The sequence below is a fragment of the Protopterus annectens genome, chromosome 3.part0 (genome assembly GCF_019279795.1).
Source record: "Protopterus annectens isolate FY-2018-M chromosome 3.part0, PAN1.0, whole genome shotgun sequence".
Classification (NCBI taxonomy): domain Eukaryota; kingdom Metazoa; phylum Chordata; order Ceratodontiformes; family Protopteridae; genus Protopterus; species Protopterus annectens.
In genome coordinates, this window is record NC_056731.1 from 656200776 (window position 1) to 656223712 (window position 22937).

The 22937-nt window shown below is 40.0% G+C and overlaps 1 protein-coding gene across 16 annotated transcripts in view; it reads right to left on the reverse strand.

The window, feature by feature from the left end:
- Positions 1-22937, reverse strand: part of LOC122796513 (poly(rC)-binding protein 3-like) — an 819027-nt gene that overhangs the window by 108479 nt on the left and 687611 nt on the right. The window lies entirely within an intron of this gene.

Sequence of the window (22937 nt, forward strand, 5' to 3'; positions counted from 1 at the left end):
GTGTGTGTGTGTGTGTGTGTGTGTTTCAAAAGACATTGCTCCTGGACCAGTCTGGGAAAGTGGTTGTTCTGCTTAGTGATCTAACTTGATTTAAAATTAATATAATGCTGCACCAAATACATATTACTTGCTGAGGCACTGCATGAAATGCACAAGGCTGTTGTCTACTGTGATAGGGGTTGCAGGTTTGATTTTAAGAGTAGTTACATTGGAGTGAATTTATGATAGATAACAGCAGCACTTGTAATAAAATAATAAATGGAAACATCTTTAGGGTTGTTGTTATCTAATTTTTGCTGCAAAAAGATCAGGTATATCTTCTTCAAGTTGAGTTATTATAATAGTAGCTCATAGCATTTGAGTTTTACCCACTTATGTGTCTTCATTTTTGTCAACAAATCTTAAAAACCGCATCTTAGTCCCTGTGGAAACAAATGGTAACCTTCCAGCAGAATCCTTTTGAACATTTGTTAGAGTGGGAGGATATCACATAAAGTTTGCATTGCGAGGTGTATTCTGAAGTTCTTGACAACTTGTTTTTAACACCCTGCTGTAACACTGGAAGAAGTTGCTGTGTATCACATCATGCATTACTTTTGATATTTTCTGTTGAAGATCTTCAATAGAAACAGTGTTAAATTAATCCTTTTTTGGTTGCTCATTGTTTTATACAACTAGAGGATCCGTGACTTTTTTAAAAAAATCCATTCCAGTAAGTCTGATAACTAACAGGAGAAAAAAAGGCTAATGTGGTGATAACAAGTAAAGTAGAATTGTCAAAGGAAGCCGGAAGAAACATTGAGAAACATAAATCCACCTCTTTCACTTCATATTCTGAGGAGAATACTACAGTTCAAACATAAAACAAAAATGGAGCTATGAAGTAATTTTCTAAAGAACTGAAATTGTTCTTATTGACCTCTGTACATAGCACCTTTTCAATACCTCCCCTTTGACCATATTTATTGCATTTACAGGTTTCAATGAAAAATGAAGATAGCATATATGGAGTAGTAAGACACTCCCCAGCTCATGCAGGTTTGGTTCCTGTGTCTTATTGTGGCCTTCATTTGCTATAATATATGTAGAAAGTGTTTCAATATACTACAGAAAACCATACCAAATCAGTAGAGACCTATCATCAGCAGACTGAAATCAGTATATGAATGGAGCACAGATATGTGAACCTTTATAGGTATCTGCAAAGACTGCAGATGGAAAAAGAAGTAAATAAAGAATTCTTTCTCCGGCTTATATGAAAAGAGGAAAATTTCTATAAGAAAAGTAGTCATTCTGTCCGAAAGATTCTGAGAAGGAAAATTCTTCTTACCAGTAATTGGGATTATCAGCAGAAGAACTTTTCTTTTAGTCTAGCCTGTTTTTAATCCATAAAGACAGCTATCAGATGATGGGACTTCTGGATGCAATTCAGACAGTTCCTACATTGTACTCCTGATGTTTTAAAAGTCAGTAGTCAGCGTTCACACTCACAGTCACCAGCACTCAAAAAGTTTAATCGATTGCATAAATCTCCTTTAGATGGACAGTATTTATGTAATTCATAAAGCTGATCTTGTAACTGTCTCTCTGACAACATCAAACCAAGAGTAGAAATATTCTACTGCCATCTTTTCCGCTGGATAATGACTGCATGTTAACAGATTGGGCAGACCTAAATTTACACCAGGGTTATCATGTATGGCCCTTCTTGATTTGGGAGGAGTACACTATTAAGAATTTATAAAGGCTGGAGAGAACCTTTTTTGCATGTCTATTTAAAGATGTATGTGGCTAGCCCTCTTATGGTGTGATCACGTGCCTAGTGTTGTTACTATGTTACTAGATAAAGATAGAAAAGAGGTTTACATGGTTTACTATCATAATCTTGAAGTGGATTCAGTTGAATCCACTTTGAATGAAGTCTGGAGGTCAAACGGTGACAATGTCGAACTCTGATATTGTCAAAGTACAAATCTCACCCCTATCTTGACCCATGTTAACACTCGTCCCAAAATCACATTCAGTTTGCAATTTGACATTATCGGAGTTCGACAATGTCAGTTTTCACAGACATGAGTTGATGATACAATCATTCGACTGAGTCAGCATCACGATTATGATAGTATACTGGTTTACACATCTAGTCTACTAGTGATCCAAGCATTAAAAGTACTTGGCTTGCTTGGATTCTTCCCAGTGATACTTTTCAAAGGAAAGTCAGAAAAACTTACTATGTTTTCCTAGCAGCAACATTACTCATAGGTGTTTCTTGCTGCTGTAGCTAAAACAGCATATACTGCAATGCGCCCTAGATGCTGTTGATGCTACAACAAGAACTGCCAGGTTAAAATTTAATTGGTTTACAAGAGAGTCGTATAAGAAGGGTGTTAGGTGAAGACTTCAGAATACTTCAGTCCCTGGAGAATTTTTACCTCACCAACAGATGACACTCTCATTGACTGCAAAAAAAAAAAAAAAAAAGAACATGAATCATGTTGACTCATCAAAGGTAGTTTTGGCAATGGGAAAACATTCAAAAATTTCTCTTTGAAACTACCTTTGGCAAATGTAAGAAACTATAATTTTGTAGGGGTTAACCCCCCAAACTTATATATACAAATTCTGAGGTCATACAACAGTGGAGAAGAAGGCAAATTTCACTCAGTGAAGTTTACTTCACTGAAAAGTGTTTGCACATTTTATGTTCTGTGAAACTAACATTGCATATTTGACACTTCCCTGATTAAACAAGTTCTCATTCAAATAAATGTATGTTACTCCTACTCTTCAGTTTCAAAACCCTTTTATTGGAAAGGAACTAATCCACAACAGTTTTGCCAAGAGATTCAGTTTGAAGGAGATAGGCTTTAAGTCAGGTGCATCAAGGAAGAGAAGCTTCAAACAGAGATCTTCAAAACGACCCATACTCCCCCTTTGCCCCTCCTCTACTCAGTAGTACTAGAAGATATTTTTTCAGATACATCTTTCTGAATGGCACAAGATAACATAAAGAAATGTAGATTACAAACAATTCAATGATGTTATACAATAGGAACTGTTTAGAAACTGTTTAGGCCCATCTAGCTCTTGAAGTGATGAATCAGCTCTTAGAAAAGAAATCTACTTAAGATGTACATTTCATTCAAAGTTTTTATTCCACACTATTTCTGGTTCTAGAAAATGATACCTCAAGGTATACCAAGTATGGTAATCACTGTTGATGTGATACTCTGACCTCTTGTGTAAAAATGAGAAGAGGGGTTGTGGATTGATGAGAGTATGGAGGGACATGTTTTTTGTACTTTTCTAGAAGGTTCCATATAAGAATAAGATACAGGGAGCTAGATCTAACAAACTAGGCTAGGCTATTTTGAATACTAAAGAAAAGTATTCCACCAGGGTTGAATGATCATTTATAAATAATACAAATATGATATACCATTGAGCTTTATGATGTTAGCACATTGTACTTACTAATGCCTAAATTGGTTTATTTATTGTTTGTTTTTTTTATTTTTTATATTATCTAATTAAGTGATTTGGAAGGAAATGACCCAACAGGAAGTTTGGCTTTAATTTCTATAAACTGGTTTAATGTGATGATGTGTTTATTCACTGAGGAAGGCAAGTATGCTGAAACAGGTATGAATATTTGAATACATCTTTTCACACAACCTTGATGCTGGCTTCTTGTTTGACATTTGACTTATTTTGGACATTTGCATCAGCTGTACTTGGGGGGGGGTTTGTCTGTGTTCCTGTATCTCTACCTCGCTGTTGGCGTTTGGGTTGTGGATTCTCTGTGTCTGTGGCTGATTTTCTACAGCTTACCATATTGGAAGAGCCTTCCATTAATGTTTTTTCACTTCACCTCGATATTTGGGACTGGCATCAGAAGCTGAACTGAATTTTTGGTGTGGAAGCTGTTTATGCCTGTTTGGTGTGCTGGCCGCCATGTTCCTGGTATCGGAGTCACGCTGACAACTTTTGCTGTATCTACTACTACCCACACATTATCTGGACTATTGGAACGATTATATATTGTTAGCTGGGCTCCTGATGTCTTCAATATGTTAAGGGGAATATTCATTTGTCATTTTTGAACGGCCGCCATATTCTACCATTTGGGACATTGACATGTTTAAAATTGTTATTTTTCTGGATTCTAGCTTCCACGAAAAAATTATTTTTGTATTATTATAAATGATAATAAGGTATCTGTTGGGGTGCACTTATGGACCTTCCAATTGTGGCAGTGTTTGTTAATTTATGTATAATTATTTAACTATCTCAGTGGAGGATACGGGGAGCTGTGTTTGGCGTTACCTGCTATACCAAGGTCCCGATAGTGACTATATCTCATATTTAACAGGGATTTTTTGGAAGATAAAGGCCCTAACACTTGTATATGTCATTCGGATATTATGCTTTCCACTGGATTATTTCTTTAGATGTGAGAACGGTACTACTTTATACATTGGTTGATGCATACACTTCACATGTTTTATTTTTGTGGAACTGTTCTTCTGATTGGACTGGGGGAATAATATGATTGTGTTGTTATGACTATCAAGTGGATCATCACAGATATAAGTTGGACTCTTTTTTAGGGTATGTTGGACATTGTATGTTTCTGTCAAACCTTGCACAATTTATGTGGAAAGTCTGACAGCAGACTCTACCAGTATTAGCCTATTGTTAATTAATCATTTGATTTATCTGCTTTTTTGGACCCTTGAGAATTGGTATGTATATTCCTAGTTTTCTATACTGATGTACTGCAATTTTGTCTGTGCAGTTAGGTTGGCCTTGTGTTTATTCGGCCTAGTGCTTAGGTATATGGAATATTACAGGTGAAATTGGTTTAACCACTCCTTACAATCGTCAACATTTTTAATATTTAATACAAGTTTTTGGATTTCTGTTTCTCTCTTACCCCTGAGATCTGGTATATGGTTAACTATACAGATTATATTTAAGTACATATTGTATGAACATTATAAATATTACATATATACATGGGGGACCATTGCTATTCTTAGCATGATATATTCTTGGTATGTAGGTTTCTATATATTATTTCATTTAGCTTGGGAAATAATGTTATATGGGGCTATAGTGTACTGTATTACCTACTTGGTTGGTCTAGGTTATGTTTGGTTTGGATTATTTTCAAACTGCATTTTTTGGTTGCATGGGTACATGTCCAATTTAACTAATGATATGTTAGTTCATCTCCAATTTTGATCCTCTGGAATATCAGTGTAGTATAGGCAGGTGGCCATCATGTTTTTTTCCATCACTAACACTTTCACGGGTCATTGTGACCTTCTGTGAATCCATGGTCAGTCCATACTATCTATGGTCGAAACCAGAGACTGCTATTGGATTACTATTTATTTTTAGCCTACGGTTCTTGAGGTGCTCAGATTTGGGGTATTATTTTGGAGTTATATACCAGGATATTGCGGTTGTTTAGCTTATTGCCATGGATCTGGATTCAATTTTTGAGGGCTTGTGTGCCAATAAGCATTATATTGATGTGTTTGGTTCATCCAGTTGTGATGTTAACAGTTTGTATATTGAGAACAGGTATCCAGCTGATGCCTGCAACCAATTGTTTTCGAGTCTGGGTAGAGGTATGAAAACCCTATGCACCAATGTCTGGCACCTCAAGTTATTTAAGGCTTATATCAATAAGGATATCAACCCTAGGGGATTAAGGGTGAAGATACAGCCTTTGGTGGGTAGAATAGATGATGCGCTGACAAGGGACTGGCATGAAGCACAGCAAAAGGCTTCCTTATCCTTTGTTCAAATTCTACCCAATTACTATGAACGCATAATCGATGACAATGTTGGTGAGGTTAAGTCAATTTGTACTGATTTGAAAAAATTTGAAGGGCCACCTGCCTATACTAACTGCCTTAATAAACTTACTAAGGACCCTTTGGTCTTTGAAAAACAAATTAAAGAGAAGAAATTAAGGAACTTCAATAGGGATATCTCAGACTGTCAGAGGGGTAAACCCTTTGAACATCAAAGGAATGTTAAATTCTCTGATGGGAGTGATTCAATTGGTACCCTTTCCAGGAGAAAAAGACCAAGATCAATCCTTAAGAAGGAGAGCACCCAATTTAGCAGTACATCAGGTGATGAGTCATCAGCCACTGACATAGAGAATTCGAACCCACAGGTGTCCCCTACACCTAAGAAACCAAGTAATATTGACCACCCTTTAGAGCTAGCGGGCATAGGGGTGGGAGGAAACACAAACACAAATGCAAATACGGTACAGGGACTTCTCCAAACATTGTTGACGGAATAGAGCATGAATATAACCTACACAATATTTCATCTGTTGTGTTATCTGATGACCAAAAGAAATTGTTGAATAAAGGTCTTAACTATGTCCCAGGGTTTGTCATTTATAAAAATGTTATGGTGAATGATGTCTTGGAATTCTGTCGTAGATTAAATCTTAAATTGTTTTTTGGTTCCAGGGAAAGCTCTCAAAGACCTACAGAATTTAGGTTTGTTAAATCTGGATTTGTGCCTCCCATGAATAAATATGTTGCATTCTTTCAACAGGCTGTTCTCAAAGATCTACATTTCAGGTGGTCTGATTATACTGTGTTGTACCATAATCTTATGACTGAGGAACAACAAGCTCTGTTTGAACTTAAAAATAATGCCAATATAGTAATCACTCCTGTGGATAAAGGTGGGGCTGTAGTTGTAATGAATAAAGATTATTATCTGGCAGAGGGAAATGGCCAATTGTCCAACCCTCAGCATTATATGCACATGCGCATTGGTCCAACACCTAATTTTAAGAAGGAGATTGATTCATTTTTGAACTTAGCAGTAGAAGAAGGCATTATTCAGGAGTCTTTCTTGCTTCAGCTAGTAGTGAATGATCCACAAAGGCAAATTTTATATCTTTTGTCAAAGATTCATAAATCTTTTGAGAAACCACAGGGGAGGCCTATTGTATCTGGTATAGAATCCCTGTTAGAACCACTTTTGAATTTTTTGACATGCTACCTAAAACCCCTACTTAAACATGTGCATGCACGCATTCAGGACACAACTGAGTTTCTTAAGATCATATCTGAAATACAATTGGAACCAACATGGTTATTGTGCACACTGAATGTCAAGGCACTCTATACCAACATTCCCCATTGGGCGGGTTTAGCGGGACTTTATTATTGGTTGGAGAAGGCCAACCTTTATTTGCCTGGCTTTAATACTCTATTACTTTGTATGGCAGAACATGTGCTGTCTAAAAATGTGGTCTACTTCAATGGGGAATGTTATTGGCAAACCAAAGGTACAGCAATGGGGGTGTCGTTTGCGCCGATTTATGCTGATCTATTTATGGGGTACCTTGAGGAACACTGGTATATGACATCACACATAACCTATACATAAATGAAATGGACATCTGGAGGAGGTACCTCGATGACTGTTGGTTGGTACAGCATGCTGATGAATCCTACTTGGCAGAGTATGTCCAGTACTTAAATTAAATTAAATGGGGTGTTGAATTTACATTGAACTGTGACAGGCATTGTATTAATTTCCTGAATGTCACGGTTAGTAAGCAACAGGATGGCTCTCTTGCCATTAAAGTCTATAGGAAATATCCCCAATATAATAACCTGTTATATGCCACTAGTCTTCACCCACATCATATAATACGTAATATACCCAAGTCTCAGTTTTTACGTATTAAGAGAATTTGTTCTCAACAGGAGGAATTTGTACACTCCCAACAGGATATGATACATAGGTTTCAGGTCAGGGGTTTGTCAACGTCGAGATATATCATCTGGTAGTCAGTGGGCATCTGTCCAGGATAGATCGCAGTTACTCATGTATAAAGATAGGCCTTCCACAGGGAACAGGATACTATTCGATTTATTACTACCTATAGCTGTAACATTAATCTTATTAGGGATGTTGTATCTAAACATTGGAACATCCTATTGGCCAATGATGAATTGAATCAGGTAGTTGGTAATCGGTGCCAGTTCTCTTATCGTAGAGGAAAAACATTGGGAGCACATTTTTCACACTATAAGAAGCGGAGTAGTGAGATGTCCAGGCAACATCAACTCACCATTACAAGGGATAAGCTTTTGGCGTCATTTCCATGTGGCCATTGCAGTTTTTGCAGATATATGTTTAAATTTACACAATTTACTAGTAAAAAATTCTGGCAGAGTGCATAACATTAAATACTTTGGGAATTGTGGATCTGATTGGGTGGTGTACTTGGCTACCTGCACCTGCTCAGCTTTTTATGTTGGGCAGACATCACGCCCCTTACGTATTAGGATGTCAGAACATTTTAGTGACATCCGTAACAAACGTCTAACCAATGCCTTATACAGACATAATACTGTACATTATACTGCCAAGTTTTGTTTTACCATAATAGATAAGATACAGGGAGATAGATCTAACAAACTAGGCTGGAACTCTATTTTAAATACTAAAGAAAAGTATTGGATTGTCAAATTAGGTAGTTTGTTTCCACCAGGGTTGAATGATTATTTATAAATAATACAAATATGATATACCATTGAGCTTTATCATGTTAGCACATTGTACTTACTAATGCCTTAATTGGTTTATTTATTGTTTTTTTTTTTTCTATCTAATTAAGTGATTTGGAAGGAAATGACCCAACAGGAAGTTTGACTTTAATTTCTATAAATTGGTTTAATGTGATGATGTGTCTATTCACTGAGGAAGGCAAGTATGCTGAAACCCTTATGAATGTTTGAATACATATTTTCACACAACCTTGGTGCTGGCTTCTTGTTTGACATTTGACTTATTTTGGCCATTTGCATCAGCTGTACTTGCGGGGGTTTTGTCTCTGCTCCATATGAGGAGAACCAATGATGTCACATAAGGATGTTAAACCATTCTGCATATCCACCAGATATGATAATTTCTACCCTATAGATCCTATGGAAAGACTTTCTGTGATGGCCAGAATTTGATAACTTATTCAGAAGAGTAGGTGGCAGTTCTACTACCATCCAAAGTTCAAACTTAAACTATATTTTCTTTGGATTATTCTTGGAGAGATCACTTCATAACTTATTAGTCAGATGGAACTCGCCTCAACAAGATAAATTGCTTCATGTCAACCTGCAGGAGAAAAAGGCAGCATATAAGGCTCAAAAAGCCTTCCAGAACAACTAGGTTGCCATCATATCAACACAGACAATAAAATGGGGATGCGGTACAAATACAAGCAAGGATGAAGCAAATCTTTTCAATTTTGTAAATAAGCAATTTGCATTACACACTCACACAACCTTCATGTGCTAGTAACTCATATCCCAGATTTACAAAAGCAGGTGGAAGGCATTTAGAACTGGAAAATGACATTTGCTCATGAATGAAAAAAAAAATTTTTTTAACAGATGCAGGATTTTCTAGAAGTGCATCATTATGCATTTCTCCCAAAAATCAACTCAAAGTCTTCTACTCCCTTATACCTTATAGCACAGCATAACAAACACATTTTCCCTATCTGTGGACTCCCACCTTGGTGTTTCCCTAACTTCATTTCCCTTTTATTCTGAAAGCTCTCCTCCAAGCAAAATAAGGCCAGCATAATATTACTTGGAGTCCTCACTGAAATGTCTGAAGATCAAAATTGTGATATTGCTGGCATTAGTATATATAATGTTGAACATATACTGTTGAAGGTACACTGCCAAGTCACAGGGTGCTGGGGGGTTGAAAGCCTCTCTAGAAATGCAGTAAAAGTGTAACAACAAGTTTTGCAATTTGTTCTTTTATTTTCTTTATTAGAATCACATTTAAATTGCTGAATTGTGAGCACTTACTTAAGGTATTAGGTACTGCATTTCCAGCAGACAGCTTACTAACTATCTGGCTCAGATGAACTTAATATTTTTTTGCAAATGAACTTTTCTTTTCCACTATAGCCATTACCTCTACACAGAGGCATAATAATAGGGACAGAAGGTGCAGCCCACCTCATGTGCAAATAGTAAAGGGTTGCAGCTGTACATTTTAAAAAGACTTTTACATTTAAAACATCAAAAGATTAAAATAAAACTAGAGCCAGATCCTTTAAGAGCATTCTTCTTTAAGAATGCTCTGTATGTGTGCCCTTGCATGCATCGATGCACACATTTGTTGCATATTCCTTTTCAGCATTCCACCTGTCTTGCCATTCCACTGTTCTGCCATTCTATGCGGAATTTAAATACAAGTATGTGTGTGTATGTGTGTGTCTGTGTGTCTGTGTGTGTACATGTCTGCACATGTGTGTGTGTGTGTGTTAGTCTGTGTTAGTTACTGTATGTATGTCTGTGTGTGTGTGTGTGTGTGTGTGTGTGTGTGTGTGTGTGTGTGTGTGTGTGTGTGTGTGTGTGTGTGTGTGTGTGTGTGTGTGTGTGTGTGTGTGTGTGTGTGAGTGAGCTGGTCAATGAGTTAGTTAGTTAGTTAGAATACCTTCACTAAAAAAAAAACACCTCTCAAATCTGGACAAAGCCTAAAATAATGTGGGGACAAAAGCCCAAAAATGGGGAAAGATTTTAAATGCTGCTCTTATAAACTTAGAAAGTTACTACAATAACAGGATTTGTGTTAGCAAGCATTTTCTGAGCAACATGAATTCTGAATCCGAAATGTATGTCATTATTTAGAAACTTCAGTCCTCAAAGATTTATCGAAGCCCCCCCACAAATTTTGGGCTGAACAGTCCAGAAATGTGAGGCAAAAATCTGGACAGTTTTGAGACCTATGCAGATTAGTAAATTTCCTCAGACTCAAACCCTGTACCTTAGTTACAGGAAACAACAGCTTGAATCCTTTACACTGACCACCATGAGTTTTAATGCATTTTTAGGGAATTCAGTTTCAATGTGTTTACAAGGAATTGTAAACTTCAGTGCATTTGCAAGGAACTGTGAGCTTCAAGGGAAGAGAGGTTGGCTGCTGCTAATGCTATGTCTGTTTTCAATGTGCATCTGTTTTGTTTAAGAAATGGTCATACCATAACAGGTATCATACTTGTTTTTTGATGTAGAAGGCTGTGGGTTCTACTCCCACAGCAAGTAGATGGATTGTGGATACTGTTTTGTAAAGGGAAAGGGGGTGGGGTTACCGGAGTCCTGAGTGTGTCCTCTTTTGGATGAGGTCTAGTAACTATGAACCTGTTGTTGGTTTGCCATCTATTCCCTATTGCAATATTACAAGCTTACCAATTTTTTTCTTACTGTAACATAGACAATTTATTTTTCAAGGACAGCAGGCACTAAATCTGTAGATGAAACACTGAAATATAAAGTTGTTTGCTAGCGGTAGCCTCTTCATTAGTTACAGATCTGTTTAATGTGGAATTATTCAGATTACTTTTACTTTGCAGAGATTGTGTATATTAACTGATGCTGGTAGATTGTAATGATAGAAGTTTGAGTGGCCTTTTATGGTTGAAATGTTTTGAAATAGGCAGATTTGTCATTATTGGGTCATATATATTGTTTCATTGCTTACTGGAAAAATGTTCAAAACTACACATTTTAAATACTCCTAACAAGTGGTGCTGTATTATACAAGAAATATAATTTAATACAATCAGGAAGGTGAATCAAAGAATGCATACATGCATGAATTGTCCTGAAAATGTGTGCAAGGGGACTATGATTTGAAAACAGCCCAAAGGTACATTTTATCTGCCACTGGCAAGATGCATTTTCTTTGAATGTGGGTTCCAATGCCATTTCACTGAATGTGAGTTTCAATGGCAGAGAGGTTTACTGTTGAAGCTAAGTCTGTTTTCACTGTGACACTGTATTGTTTTGTTTAGCAAATGTCTATCAGTGTTTGTGGTATAAATTTTGAAATAAAAGTTTTAAATTAAATCCAAATATCTGGAATCATTGTGGAAGTAAAGAAGACAATAGTATGTACACTGGCAGGTTTGAACATTGTTTATGGTAACTGGGATAAATAACTAAGTAATGGGACACTGGGATGTCTGCAAGGGAGTGCTGTGTGTGTGTGTGTGTGTGTGTGTGTGTGTGTGTGTGTGTGTGTGTGTGTGTGTGTGTGTGTGTGTGTGTGTGTGTAGGGCCTGATCCATTATCCTGTCTAGGGAACCATTTGTCCATGATCTGGCTTTGAAGTAAATGCCTTGTTTCTTTATCTTGCGTGTGTCCATTCATGAAACATGGTACAGGATTGGAAGAAACTCAGGAGGTACTACAGACAAGATCTGAGAGAACTGTGGTTACTTTTAAAAATAACAGCAGCCTTCTAGTTGTACAGTAGTACAATGCATTACAGAGTTTTGCAGGGTAAGTTTTTTTTTGTTTAATTGAACCCAGTGAACTGGATTAATCACAGCAAGTGAATATGCCATGCCATTGTGGACTACTGGACTGAAGGTAAGCATTTTTTTTGGAAAGGGGGAACAGGGATGGTGGCTAGGCTTGTGTGTGTGTGTGTGTGTGTGTGTGTGTGTGTGTGTGTGTGTGTGTGTGCGTGTATGCACATTTGTTTAAATATTTTAAAAACTGGATATTTATGTTTTTTCCCACTGTACTCTTCTGCCCTCACTTTGTTTTGGTGGAGTAGCTAATTGGGCTGTGGGTTAAAGTAACTTGCCATTTCTTTTGCTCAGCTTAACTACACCCATTAAAGACTGGCAAGTGAATTGTTTCCCAGGGCAAGTAAACACTTGCCCAACACTACACTACAACAAACTCTATCTAAAACCCACATAGGTGAGGGGGTATGCCCCCTACACACCCTAATCACCCCCCTAACTAAATGCACCAACTCCAGGATCACACTACAGTGGGGAAAAGTGCATTATTCCTCACTTTGGGCAAGACACAATTCAGGATTCTAAGCTTTTTTCATCTTGGTATTGTGGTCCTACAGAATTTTGATAATTAAAAGTAGACCCATATATATATATATATATATATATATATATATATATATATATATATATGTAGGTGTATCATATGATCAGAACATTGCAAAGTCGACATCTGTCATCTGTTGACACCATTTGGTTGACTGAAACAGGTGGTCAACAGGTGTGCAAGATGGGATTGTGATCTTGGAATTAGTATTTAACTACTAGGCATGGATCTGGCTGCTTCTGAAAGTTGATTGCTACAAAAGTACCAATCAGCTTTCTGCAGTAAAAGCAGTCATCTTTTTTTTTATTATTATTTGTTTTTTTGCTCTTGAGCAGAGGTGGGGGGTGGTTATGTGCTTTCAGTAGCTCATCGTCTGCCTCTGTCTGTCAAGTCTCTCTGTCTCTCATACGGCATTCAGAGTATAAACTGGCATAAGTATCGTAATGTCACAAAGAATGCTTCCACCTCATCATCAGCCTCTTTTTCCCATTTTCTACATGTGGTCTAGACGTCATGTAAACTGTCACCATCTCTCTCTTAAGTCAATGTCACTCTCCTACCTTCTTTGAAAGCCATGCCTGACTGTAAAGTACAGTTGTGTTCACTTACCATAAATATAGATGTTTGAGTGTATCCACTGTTGCATTCATCACCTGTGGGTTATCCCTGTTGTGGTCACGCTCGGCCGTCCCGAATAGTCAATTTTTTTTTGCATCAGCTGCAGTCGCCTATAGTCTGACATCAGGTCATCAATGCTATAAAGCAAGGCAGCCGGCGTCATTACATCAGTTTTTCTTGTCCTAACACGTCAGAAACACAAGAAAATAAAGAAAAGTGGTGCTGGTGGCTAAAAGCCACCGTGGGAAGCTTATGTCCCCCTAGGGGAAGATGCTATATGGGGGATGGAGGGAGGGAAACCAGGACTACAACAGTCAATACACTCAAAACATCTACATTTATGGCAAGTGTACACAACTGTACTATGTTCTTCGTGTTTCACTGTTGTAGTCATCACCCGTGGGAGGATTCCCAAAGCTGAGGAGAGGGGTAGAAGCATAGGTTAGAGTCCTAGGCATGGGTCAGCAGGCCCTGCAGAACTGCAGAGGCAAACCCTGCCCTAGACTTAGAAAAAAAGAGATAGGTGGTAATGCTTTGTAAAGGTAAGAACAGAGGTCCTGGTGGCAGCTTCCAAGATGTCCCTGGTGGGGACTCCTTTGAGGAAGGCTGTGGAAGTGGAGGCTGCCCTAGTGGAATGGGTAGGGATAGACTTAGAGGGGAGTTTCCCATGTAGTCTGTAGCAGAAATGGATACAGTGTGCTATCTATTTGGAAATGGTTTGTTTGGAAATGGGCTTCCCCTCTACCCCAGGGGCAAAGCTAACAAGTAGTTGGTCTGTTTTTCCTGAATGGTTTAGTACAGTCCAGATAGTATCTGACTTGTCTGTGCACATCTAGCGAGTGTAGAATTCTTTCCCCTTGTCTTGAGGGTTGGAAAAGAAGGTGGGTAGGTGTGTGACCTGGTTGAGGGTCACTTCAGATACCACTTTGGGCATAAAGGAGGCATTCGTCCTCAGGGAGACCCTGTCTGCATGGAAAATGATGAAGGGCTCAACAGCCATGAGGGTCTGAAGTTCTGATACCCTTCTGGCTGAGGTGCAGTCTTCCAGGAGAGGTATTTCAATTTTGTAGAAGCAGCAGGTTCAAAAGGAGGAGGTTAGTTTTTCTAGAACATAATTCAGGTCCCAGGGTGGCGTGGAAGGCCTTTTGGGATGTCTATTAGAAGCCCCTCTGAGGAATTGCTTAATAAAAGGATGACAGAAGAGGGGTGGGTCTGAATCATAATGGGCAGAAATGGCTGAGGCATGGATTTCAATAGAGGAGAAAGAGAAGCCACTATTGAGCAACTCGGCTAGGTAATCCAAGATAAGAGGGATGGAAGGATGGGAGGCACTGGCCCCTTTGGACTGGCTTCAGGAGCAGAATTGTTTCCATTTCCCTGTGTATGATTTTCTGGTGCTGGACGTTCTGACCTCTGTGATGATGTCTATGACCTGTTTGCTTAACAGGGACTCCTTGTTAGCTTTTAAAGTATAAGCCATGCTGAAAGATTGACAGTCTGTAAGTCTGGGTGTAGTATCTTCCCCCTCACCTAGGTCAACAGGTCTGAGATCAGGGGAAGCTGCTTGGGGGGCTGTAAGGTCAGGCTGCACAGTAAGGGGTATCAATGCTGTCTGGGCCAATCTGGAGCAATGAGGATGGCCTTTGATCTCTCCTCCCTTATTTTTATTAGTACCTTGGGAATAAGGGGCAGAGGAGGGAATACATGCACAAAGAGGGAGTTCCAGGGGAAGGTCAAGGCATCCACCTTCCACGCTAGGTGATACTCCCTGGTACAGAATTTTTGCAGCTGGTGGTAGAGGTGCGAGGCAAAGAGATCCACTTCCAGAGTCCCCCACTCCTGAGTGATTTGCAGAAAGATTTCCCTGTGGAGCTGCCATTCATGGGGGTCCAGTAAGTTTCTGCTTAGGTGGTCTGCTAGGGTGTTGTTGACCCCTGGTAGGTATTGGGCAATTAGGTTTTGACCCACTGAGGTGGCTGTAAGCCGGAGGCTCATGGCTAATCTGCAAAGGGGGTAAGATTGGGTCCCCCAGTTTGTTGATATATCACATTACTGTGGTGTTGTCTGTTTTTATAAGAAGAACCCCTGGCCTGAGATGGAGTTTTAGAAATGTCAGAGCCTTTTGTACTGCCATCATTTCCTTCTGATTGATGAGCAACTGAAGTTGCTGGGCATCCCAAAGAACTTGGGTGCACCTGCCTGCTAGGTGAGCACCCCAAGTAATGTCTGAGGCGTCGGTGGTGATGGTCTGGCCGGTAGGGCGGAGGATGAAGGGAAGATCCTTGTTCCTGGCACAGCCCATGCCCACCAGAGAAACTCAGCCCTTATACATGGGATCAGAGGGAGAGAGGTCTCTAGGGACTGAGAGTGCTGGCATCAAAGGTTCTTTAGATACCACTGAAGTTTTCTCATGTGAAGCCTGGCCAGAGGAATGAGAAGGATGCAAGATGCCATGTATCCCAGGGCTTGCAGGAACTTCCTCATGGTGAGGTGACTTCTGGAAGCCAGCTGGGTAAAGTAGAGAGGCAGGAAGCTCTGCTTTTCTGGGGATAGGAAGGCCATTTGGGATGCTGTGTCTAGCACAGCTCCCAAGAAAATGATCTTCCTGGTAGGCTTTTGCTTTGACTTCTTCTCATTGATGGTGAACCCTAGGGAAGTTAGGAGTGATTTGACAAAGAGAAGGTTCTGTAGCAGCATTTCTTTGCACTCTGCCTGAATGAGTCAGTTGTCCAAGTAAGGGTAAAGCTGTATACTTCTCTGTCTGCAAAATGCTATGGCCAGGGCCAAGCATTTGGTGACTAATCTGGGTGCAGTAGATAAGCCAAAGGGCAACGCAGAGAACTGAAAGTGTTGTGAGCCTGCTCTGAAGCGCAGGAATTTCCTGCATGATTCCCTGATGGGGGTGTGGAGGTAGGCATCTTTTAGGTTTAGGGTCACTATCCAGGCATTTTTTGTTAGCATAGGCAGCAGCTGCCGCAAAGAGAGCACTTGGAATCTGGGGACCACCAGGGAGGTGTTCAGAATGGGTAGATCTAGGACGGGGTGCCAAGTGCCCTCTTTTCTGGGAACAAGGAATAGTCTGGAATAAAAGCCTTTGCTTGTTTGATCTGAAGGGACAGGTTCTACTGCCTCCGGGATATGAGAGTTTGGACCTGTTTCAGTGCCTATGCCCACTGATTTGGAGGTAAGTCTGGGTACCCTCTTGGAACTCAGAGTTTGCTGAAAAAGAATTTGTGTCTCTGAAAAATGATCTTTAAGACCCATTGGTCCTTTGTTACAGAAAGCCAATTGTCTTTGAAGGGGAGAGCCTTCCTCCTAGTTTTTGATGAATGAATGGGGGGCAGAGGGGGGAGGGGGAGTCATTGTGAGTGTTTGCCATAGAAGGTTGGCTTAGAACTCCCTGCCTTAGAGACAGAAGTGGTCCATTGTTTGCTTCTCTTGTGGCCCTGGGATAGGGGCCTAGATGGTCTGTGCCTGCTGCGCTTACCTTGGCCCTGTCTGCTAAGTGCAGGGTAGGCCCAGTGCTTAGAGGGAAAGTTCCTGCTGAACCTGGGAGGTTGAACCTGAAAGAAATCTTTTACTGTTTGCATAGATTTTGCTTTGTCTTCCATCTTTTTAAGCACCTCTTCTGCTTTTTCCCCAAACAAACGCTCCTTGAGAGGTGCATCAATAAGGTAGCAATCTTCTGTTTTAATAGTTCCAAAGTGTGTTGTTGATATTTTAACATATGGAACTGACAACTGAATGCTCTGATAGCTAAGGTTGGAGAAGTGTATACTTATTTACCCCATCTGTCCAGAGCTTTGGAGTCCTTGTCAGAAGGAAGAGGATTCTTGGCAGAACTAGTCTTAGCTCCTTTAGGTCCCTATGTAATGACCTCTGGGTCTGCAGCAGGATTTCTGTACAGGTATTTGTGAGAATCCAGTACTCTGTAGTACCTGTCAGGTTTACTTGGAACAGGAGGGAGGGCATCAGGGGCTAAGCTGGATTCATGGAAAACATCATCCACCACTTCTAAAAGGGTTGGCCAGGGGTCTGTGCTGGGCCAGGTCCAGAAACTCTCTAAGTCTTTTCTTAGACTGTGGGAAGTCCTGAGATTCCCACTGGAAATGTTCCCTGAGGGAATGAAGGGTTTCCCCAAAGGAAAGGTCCTCTGGAGGAGAGGCAGAAGGGATGGATTCCTCTGCATCTGAATCCTCATAAGCAGTTAAGGGATGCTGTTCCTCTACAAAAACTGAATAGTTAGATTCTTCAGAATCCAGTTCTGTCATAATTTCTGGAGAAGGGTGCCTTTTCCTTTTAGAAGGTGTGGCCTGACTACCCAGGATAAGGGGGGAGAAGAGATCCTCCACCATTTTAAGCATTTGTGCTTGGGGTGGAGGAGCAGTAGCAAGATGGTGGCTAGAAGCAGATTTCCTAGGAGTGGCCTGGCTTTTATGCCTGAGACAATCCATCGGACTGAGAGAAATGTTAGTCGGATGAGAAGGCACCGTTTTTTTGTCTAGATTCAGTAGTGCGAAAGGCCTCCTTGGAAGCCAGTGCCTGCGACGTGGCTCCGGACCCAACCGAGGCAGAGAAAGCCAAAGGCTTAAAGATGAAGAAGATATCTGTGGCATACCAGACTCCAAAGGATCTTGGTAGAGGCCTGCATAGATATCAAATCGGGCATCAGGGGCTGCAAAAGCACCTCACTGAATTCTGGAGAACTGATGACCTGCTTAGCGGTAGTGTCATCAGAAGGCTTAGGCTTGTGTGGTTTGTCCCTATCTTTATCCCTACATTTTTTCAGAATGTCCACAGATTGCTGGCTGACAGATGCCATATTGGAATGTGAAAATGGAACATGAAAATAACTGTCTACAAAACTGCTCTATGGCGAATGGTTCTCGCATTAAAGAGGGCACAGAACTGGCAACGGGAGACGTCGTGGTCTGGGCCTAAACAAGTGATGCAGTAAGAATGGAAGTCTCAATGTGGGATCTGCTTTCCACAGGCGAGACAATTGTTTACTTTTGGGACATCGGTTAATGCAAGAAAAAAGGATCCCCAATGGGGTACTTAGCTTTAGATGTTTTCAGCTGAAATTCAACTTCTGGTAGCGACCGACCGGCACTCGTGGGAACTGCTTCTGCTAAGGGCTCCACGGCAAGAAAGACTGATGTAATGATGTTGGCTGCCTTGCTTCATAGCACTGATGACGTCAGACTATAGGCGACTGCAGCTGACACAAAAAAAATTGACTTGTATTCGGGCCGGCCGAGGTCTAACATAGCAGGGATAACCCACAGGTGATGACTGCAACAGTGAAACATGGAGACCATCAGGTCTTCTCTCATGCACTCCATCCATCTCTTTGTTGGATGTCCATTTTTCCTCCTGCCTTCTTCTAGTCTTTCCCAAATCATCTTCCCCAAATCATCTTCTGCTTTCCAGTACATCTGCCTTAACGTCCATATAGTGTTCTATTTGACCTTCTCTGCAACTGGAGCTACTTTGGCTTCTGCTCTGATGTCATAATTTTTCTTCACCTGTTCCACACTGTGCATTCTACCAACTGTCACTTCTTCTCCATCATCTCGAGCTTCCTCAACTGGTCTGCCTTTACTGCCCAGGTTGCTGTACCATACAAAAGTACTGGTCACACCACTATTCAGCTTCTTTGGCATTGTTTTATTACAGACTATACCCGACACTTTGAAAAGGCCATCTTAACAGCATTATTGGCCCCCTGGCAAAGCAGTGCACTGGGCACACCGTTCAACCTCTTAGGGCAAGAAACCTGGACAAAGCCATTAAAATGGGGGGACAAAAATAGGGACACTTTTAAAATATTGCTCCTACAAACTTAGAAAATTGATAGACTAACAAGTTTTACTTTAGCATGAATTTTCTGAAGGGTATGAAGTCTGAGACACAACTGACTGTCGTTATTTCCCCGAGTTCAACCTTCAATAATTTGCCAGTGATTTGCCAGAAAACTACAATTTTATGAGAAATAGACCAAAAATATGAGGCAAATATCTGGACATCCTTTGAAAATTTGTATAGTTGAGAGGTATGGACTGGGGCCCCTTACTACGCAACCACTCACAGGATTAAAAATGAAAATGGGGCATTTTACACATATACACAAAAAATTCAGATGACACTTGTTGAAGTGGAACTGTGGAAGTAGCAAGGCAGCAATGAATGGAACGGTAAATTCCACGCGGTAAGAAGAACAGGTGATGCACGTACAGATGCACCTTTTAGGAAGGCTGGCACTGCATTCAGATAATTGACATCTTAGGAAGGCTGTGTTCAGATTATTGACATTTTGGATGATCGACGCTTTACTGTACAATGTTTTCTAATATTTATAATTTTCATATTTTCATAAATCTTCAAATATTTATAATTTAGTACAGTGTAGTATTTATTTATATATTGACAGCATATAGATAAGCATGGGGCCCCTATACTGGTGAGGCCCCTGGGGAACTGTCTAGTGTGCCCATGCATTAAAACAACATTGCACTCAGTGCCAGTTGGGTGCAGCTCCTTTGATTTCAGCTTTGACTTCCTCATTAAGACTTCCCTTCTTTTCAACCACCCCTCCAAGATATTTGAAGCTGTTAACCTGTTCTATTATTTCCCTTCTAGCAGCTTAATTTGATTTCTTCCACTTGCTGCCATGCCGGCTGTCTTTTCTGTACTCTATACGTTTCATCACGTGTGCCTTTAGTTTTGCATCTCATTCCCCTATCCTGTGATGAAGTTCCATTTTAGAGTCTGATTATAATGCCACATTGTCTGCATAAAGCAATTTTGTTGATCTGTCCATGTGACCTGTTTGCTAATTTAGTCCAGCAACAGTATGAACAGCATTTCCAGTCATCTGGACGTGTCTTTTTCTCTACTGCTATGAGTACCCTCAGGAGCTATTTTTCCAACTTACCCAACTTATATAGCATCTTTATCATATCTGCCATGACCTCATCTGAACCTATTGCTTTCCTGGACATCATTTTCCTTAATGCTTATTCTAAGGTAGGCACTGTATGGGTAAGTATAGCTTATGTGTGGTTTTCTTCATTCCAATGCTGCTGGAAGTATTCCTTCCATCTGCTATTGATGTCCTGTGGACTGGTGAGGAGGTTGTTGCAGGAATACCTTATGAATGGTGTCTAATTTTAGAGTATCTTTTTTTATTTTTCTATCCATGCCTTGCAATCCAACACAGCTTCTTTGTGCCAGCTGCGGATTCACTTTCCAGAATTTGGTAGATTGCCTTTGATGCCTTGTTCTTTGCTACTGCAACAGCTGTCTTGGCCTTTTTGTTAACCAACCAGCATTCCTTCTTTGCCTCGTCCATTTTGTCAGCTCTTCAATTGAAAATTAAATTAAAAAAAATAAAAATAAGGAGTTTTTCTGTCTTTTATAGTAGCAAGCTGATTGCTGCAGCAGATTAGTAGATTACCATACAAGAAGTGCTGAAGTGCTGAAGTACTTTTCTACACTAACATTCAGCTCCCTGTTTTTCATCAGCATTAAGCTACATGTTTTTCACACTTGCTGTTTTGTGAAATTGACTTTCTGTGACTCTGCCTATTTCCTGTTCTTCCTGAGTTGCTAGAGCCCTGAGTATTCCTTTGAACTCTTGTACTTTCTCTTCAGTTAACTTCCAGGTCTTTGGCCTAGTCTCTGTTGACCTTAGAGTCTTCTCTGATCACTGCTTGCAGCTGATTGTGGCCACCAGTGTTTTTTGCTTTACACTGACTGTTTCACTGGTGATTACTTTGCAAATATTTATTCTACCCCAGTGCCCTTTCCTTAGTCTAAATGAGTTGCATGTTGATCAGTCTTGTATGTGATTCTTGTGACTGTCTTGCTTGCTTTATCATGTGTTGGCCACCATCAAGTCATTTGACAGACTGAAGTCCAGAAAAGGATCTCCTTCTTTATCCCTGTTGACCCACTTATATTGACCCATGCAGTCCTCATATCCTGTTCTGATATGACTATTCAGGTTCGTCACTGTCAGTATCAACTCATGTTGTCTTGCTTTATCTAGTAGGTCCAACAACTGTTGTCTTAATGTATTTTCTTCACCATCACATCCCTGCAGTGGAGAATAGGGTGAGGTTTGGAATATTGCTCTATCTTTATGTTGATATCTGACTGACATAAATTTATCACTAATTCTGATGACATGCTTCACTGCCTTCAGAAGACTCCCTCACCATAACTCCCACACCATTTCTAGTCAGTCCTCCTTTTCAGTAGTAGAATTGGGATTTGTTGTACTGTCCTTTCAGTACTGCAGCATCTTTCTAGTGTCCCATAGATACACAGGATGTTCTGTCCCCTATTTACCATCATGGTGCCTGTATTCAGCATAGTAATCCTTAGTTCATGTTTGTCAGGTTGATTGGTTTTACATCAAGCTTTTGCTTGACAGAGCAATCCCAGGAGACCCAGGCAGGGCAACTTGGCACCAGACTGCCCACTGCTTATTGACTCAATGCTCCTGGGCTTTATGTGGGCACATACTGGCCAAAAGAGCCACAGAGATCCCTTTCACTGTCAGCAATGGATCTTTGGCATAGGTTGGAGTAGTTCAGCCCTCAACCCACTAATCATTGGAAAATACCCTTGCCTATTTTTGATGACATTTATCAGCATGATCAAATCACTAAGACCGAATGCCCAGTTGAACGCTTACAGCTAAGGCTGTTGTTGAAACTGACCAGGGTCAGATTTTCCTGTTAAGTCAAACAGAACTTTCTTGCACTGTTGGCACTTATCAGTACTAAAACCCAGTCTGGCTTGGTTATTATTAGATAAAGGTACATATATCCATAAATATTCATGTCTTGACATAAAGAAGAACAGCTTGTTTTGGGGAATACTTACTTGGTTTACAATAATGGTAAAATGACTGAAGCTTTATGGACAGTATTCAAGTTGTGTCATAGGCATTCTAAATGCACCACTGGGTGAATGGGATTTTATTTGGTACAGATTTTTGGTTTAAAAAATAGTTGTGCTAGATTAATTCATAGAAATAGCTCTTAGATATGCAACAATCATTTAATGGGAAATTTTGCTTAAAATATCAAAAGGACGCACAATTTGAAGTCCTGTCCTTTAAACCCTCTTTCTACAATGGAAGAAAAGAACTGTCTATGAAAACATCAACAATGCTGTAATGACATGTTTATCATGAACAGGAGAGATTAAACTAATCAGAACTAGTTTCACAGCAATGCATAGTGTACATACTTCTTTTAAAAATGGTCTTTTTTAAAAAAATAGCAACTACGAACAGCATTAGGGCAAACACTTTGTCCCTCTCTACCCCTTACATGGTATCATTCAACCCCTATAGAAAAAAGAGGAACA